At 33.8% G+C, this 5,382-nt stretch overlaps 1 long non-coding RNA gene across 5 annotated transcripts; it reads right to left on the reverse strand.

Annotated features, from left to right (window-relative positions):
- Window positions 1-2,544: 2,544 nt before the first annotated feature.
- Window positions 2,545-4,963, reverse strand: LOC141710710 (uncharacterized). 5 transcript variants are annotated; one of them, XR_012571024.1, is made up of 5 exons: window positions 4,739-4,963; window positions 4,545-4,627; window positions 4,270-4,398; window positions 3,373-3,539; window positions 2,545-2,778 (listed from the first exon to the last, which is right to left on the reverse strand). It is a non-coding gene; the product is annotated as an uncharacterized LOC141710710 (long non-coding RNA). The 5 variants fall into 5 exon arrangements; XR_012571023.1 differs by having other exon boundaries at window positions 4,270-4,424; XR_012571022.1 differs by having other exon boundaries at window positions 4,531-4,627.
- Between the last annotated feature and the right edge of the window lie 419 nt (window positions 4,964-5,382).

Consider the following 5,382-nt stretch of genomic DNA (forward strand, 5'->3'; position numbering starts at 1 on the left):
TTATCAAATTGGTGATAGTAAAGAAGAAGAACTGATGCAAGTCAAAGCACAATTAGTTGAAGTTCTGAGAAAAGCTGAAGATAAGTTGGTGAAATATTTTGTTAAGAATTATTATGGATTCAGATTGATCCAGTGATGTTGGTAAAGTTGGATGTTCTGTAAGTTATAATTGATAGTCTTATTAAACTCTTATTGCATTTGAACTTAAATGTTTTTGACATCATCAAATCTATTAACTTGTACATTCTTGCATAATTTACAAGTTGGGGGAGATTGTTGGATATATTTGAGATGTCATGTCTAATATATTTCATGTTTAGTTTTCAGATCTTAACAAACAGGAAATATGAGTTCTTACTGGAATCAGTACTTACTGGAAGTCAGGACTTAATGTCATATCAGGACTTAAGGTCATATCAGAACTTAAGTACGGGAGGACTTATAGTTAAGGAAGGAAGCTGATTTACAGGAAAAAAGATTGAGACTAATACAAGAAGAAGATATGCAAGGAAAGAGTTAGAGGACTAGAAGAATTATATAAGATATCTGATTGATATATTTTAGGAGACAAAATTATATTCCATATCAATTAGAAGTTATCTTGTAACTGTGTACTATATAAACACATACATAGGTTTACACTATATGTGTTATCATTATCGAGAAGATCATACATTGTAACCTAGAAGCTCTCGTGATATTTGTTCATCACTGAGAGAGGACAGTTTCATTGTAACAAAGTTTATTATATCGAATACATCTGTTTTCTGTTACTTGTGTTCGAAATCGATTTGATTGTATTCTACACTGTATTCAACCCCCTTCTATAGTGTTGTGTGACCTAACATAACTGCAATGGTCAAGTATTGAATCATCGACATTGCCTCTTCATACAACGCTATCATCAATCAACCTACTTTGTTTTTCTTGGGAGCGATCATATCCTCCCCCATATGAAAGTGAAATTCCCCACAGCCATGGGACCAGGAAAATTGATAGACGACCTTGTCGCTTCTCAAAATTTTCTGATAGAAAGCTCATTCTCGTAATCAGAAACTTCTTTGACAAAGGCTGAATTATGCCATACCCCTAAAGCTGATCCTGGAGAACCCGTGGAAAGTATTGAGCTGACATAAGGAGATCTTACACGCTGCATCGCTATAGGTTCATGTTTTCAAGATCCCTTAAAACAAGAGCTTGTCCATCTCCTCCGAGAGTTTCTATACATCTTTTCCTGAAAACCTGAAGATATGCCCGACCTTGACTAGTTCATTATTATCCACCGACTTCATGTAGATCCTAATTAGACGGTGGTAAAACATAAAAGAAGGAACTTCGCTCCATAGAGGCAAAAAACCATTAACGAAGAGATCAATAAACTGCTGAAATCCAATTTCATCAATTAAATTCAGTTCCCCAAATGGATATCCAATGTTGTATTGGTGAAGAAGTCTAACGGAAAATGGCGGGTCTGTATCGATTATACTGACCTCAATAAAGCTACACCTAAAGATTATTATTCTCTCCCCACTACTGATCAACTTGTAGATGCTACTGCTGGAAATGTTATTTTCTATTTCCTGGACGTTTTCTCAGGATACAACCAAATCAAACTGGCCTTAAGAGATCAAGCCAAGTCTTCCTTCATCACTCACAAAGTTTTTTACGCTTATCAGGTTCTTCCTCTGGGATTAATGAATGATGGAACTACTTATCAATGTACCATGAATAAAATATTCTCCAATCAAATCTGAAGAAATTTGGAAGTTTATGGGGATGACATGATTGTGAAATCCAAAAAGAAGGAAAATCATCTTCAGGATTTAAGAGAAACATTCTTGACCATCCGAAGCCATGGCATTCGCCTCAATCCCTCCAAATGTACATACAAAGTGTCTAGAGAAAAATTCTTGGGCCACATGATCAATGGACGTGGCATATAAGTGAATCCTGAAAAGACTAGACACTACACCATAAAATGCCCACCGTAACACCAAAAAAATGTTGCATTAGGGGGTAAATATGTTACTCTTGCCCCAATTTTAAGCTAATGTAACATTTTCTTAAAGATAGGTTTTTCAATGTTGCCTTAGGGGTCTAAGATAACATCTTTGATGCCTAAGGCAACATCGTATTTTATGTTATTATAGATTGCTATTGCAACAAAAGGAGAGATCAGTTGTAACTTGATTTTTATGTTACCTTAGAGTTCTAAAATGTTTAAAAAAAGTGGGACCCACTGAGGGCCTCGCAGTGGTTACGTGGCATGTGGGACCCACAAGGGTGACGGGGCATGAGGGTCCCCCCGTAGTTACGTGTCATGTGGGTCCCACAGTGGTGATGTGGCATATGGGTCCCACTATGGTGACCTGGCATCATCACGTGGCATGTACAACTTTATACAACCTACTGTAACACTTTATGAAGCTAATATAATACTTTTCTTAGGAACAAATGAAATTTTTTTATTTAAATATATGCAATCCCAAAAAACTAAATCCTTAACACAAAAATACCATTTCATCCAATAATTCAATCACCCAAACTAGTTACATTCAATGTTCTTTCTTAAATGTTTAAACATAAAATAAAACATTATAACATATCTACAACCCCTGTGGGAGATATATATGCCTTCACCAAACACACAAGTTCCTTGAAGATCAGTCTACCAAGGCTCTTTTCTACTAATTGATGTATATTGGGACTGGGGATATTGATTGTCTAAAGAAGTCTCGGAAGCTGCCCACGCTCTAGCCTTTACAGCCCAATCATCACCTGTAGGCATGAACTCGTAAAACATCATCTACGAGCGAGCCAAACATACTTTCAGATTATTTTAGGTAATTCAAAGTCAACAGTCTTGAAGTGAAGCATGAAAGCACAACAGAATAGCATAAAGATGGCATGATTACTTATGTAGACTGATCCTTTTACATGAACTGAAAAGGGGCCAGATACACCTTACATAAATATAATTAATTCAAAAAAGAAAATATAGTTCCTTTACAATTGGAAAACAAAATTCAACTGAAATAGAAGACGAAGCAAGAATATTAATGTATAGAAATGGAGGTGGCTGCATTTGAAAGCTAAGCAACATGTAGATTAAATGGATAAAGACTGAGATTTTCACAATATTATGTACATTGTGTAGCCTTAATCTTGCCCACATACAAACAAACAACTTAAATTGTCAAGGAATTTCATTAAGAGTAACCAAATATCATAGAACCGACAAATATATATTTCCTTTTTTTACCAAAAATATGTTATAATAATGACGGATATCATGTTTGGCTTTATGCAAGACCTTTTATTTTTGTTCTAGTTCTGAAATTCAATGTGCAGAACCATTTACTAAATTACTACCTCCAACAGTCACATCATCAGCATCTTCATCCGATAGAAGCGGTTGAGCATCTCCTTCAGGGAGGCCCTTAGGATCGGTAGATTTTCTTTAGTGCCTATTATTGTGGCGCTCCAGTTTCCGTCTACAACTGTGCTTACCTTCATCAAAGTTTGACAGAATGTGGAACCTGCCAGATCACAGTAGTATAATACTTCAGAAGAGCAAGAAAAAATTAACATCTCAATTACTTACATAGCTCAAAACTGTTGCATGCCTTATACAAAAAAAAATCTATACAATATCGGTTTCAATCGATGTTACCAAAATTTAATAAATAGTAAAAAAGCATCTCTCAGTATACAAATTTAGCATTCATGATAGTAGTCTGACCGAGGCAGCTATAAAAGTAACACAATTAGAGGGTCATCATGAAGTTAGAAAAAACATTCAACCAAATTCAATATGTAAATGTAACACTGTGGTAAAGCAACTTGCAGGAAACTTAACAATTTACTAACAACTTCCATAATTTAAATTACTCAATTTGTGTGAAAGAGGAACATTAGATATGAGCTGGTTAAAGAAAACCAACAGCTTGTTAACATATACCAAGAAAGAGGAGTCAGAAATTAAAATAAGAAAGCCTTGACGCAGTAAACAAAAGAAATAAAGAAAAACTTCCATCACTAGCGAGTCCCGCAATAGAGAATCATGATGCAGTTTCATATACGTCCAGTACGCGGTCAAGTTTTATTGTTACTATGCAATAATTTAGTACATTTTTCTTGTTTTTCCGCAGCAAGGATGAGAAAGAGTGTTCATCCTCTTCTACATCATTGTCATCGAAACAACATGACATTCATTTGGACAAAGGTAAAAAGGAAGATAAAAGTAGTTTAGTGGAAAGTAAAGATAACCTTGTATTAAATACAGAGAAGCCAAAAGATCTTGTTTCGGTGATAAACCATGATCCACCACTATTGCAAATATCACCACCGCGATGTAAATCCAAGACATGGCATCAGTTCTACCAGAAATGACATTAACTAAAACAGTTGCATTAAATAAAGTCCTGGATCAATATATAATGCAAAATAATTTATATATCTACAAATGAAGGCTGTTAATCTATGTTAACATTCATGTATATTAAGAAAAACAATAATAATAACACTTACTAGACGGTGTTTACCGTGTCAAACAACTGTAAGATCCAGGACTTGATTTTTGAACCCACGCCTATTTCTACAGTTTCGTAGTGTTATAATTTATAACCTAATTAGTGAAGAAGAAAAGCACATCAAAATTTCATAGTGTTAATAAGTGAGATTAGAAGAAGATTAATTAAAAATAGGAAATTAATTGAACTCAAAATGAAGAACAAACCCTAATTTGACATTCAAATTAATTGGGCCCTAAATTTATATTCAAATCAATTGAGCCCTAATTAAGATTAAAAGTTAAAGCCAGTGTTAGGTAGATTGATTGTGGTAAAAAATAGTAACGAGAAAGAAAGTAATGGGTTGAAAATTGTAGAGAGAACGAGGGAGAAAATGAGAGATGGTAGTGAGAGAGAGGCGGCGAGAGGGTGACAAAATAGGAGAGAAAGAGACCGGCATGTGGTGTGGGCTCAAAATTGCGCGCATTTTGGGCCAAAAATTTTGAAGCAGGGTTGGAAAATTTTCATTTTCCCACTTTACAAAATTTACCGGGTCCCAAATTTGGTATTCACATAATTAGCTTAGAAAAATATATATTTACCTTATTCATTTTATCGTGTATATGAATTTCTATATTTACATTTTTCAATATTTTATATTTTAATATAAATGTATGTATAAGTGCGTATATGAAAATTGTGGGAATTTATTTTTTTACTTCTAAAAATTCTATTTTTTTTAATTTTATTATGTATAATATATAATATAAAATTTGTATAACATAACGTATTTTATTATTTTATAAATTCGTATGTTTACATTTTTTTAATATCCTTTATTTATAAAACTAATAAAAAAGTGCTCATTTTA

The sequence above is a fragment of the Apium graveolens genome, chromosome 3 (assembly GCF_009905375.1).
Source record: "Apium graveolens cultivar Ventura chromosome 3, ASM990537v1, whole genome shotgun sequence".
NCBI lineage: Eukaryota > Viridiplantae > Streptophyta > Magnoliopsida > Apiales > Apiaceae > Apium > Apium graveolens.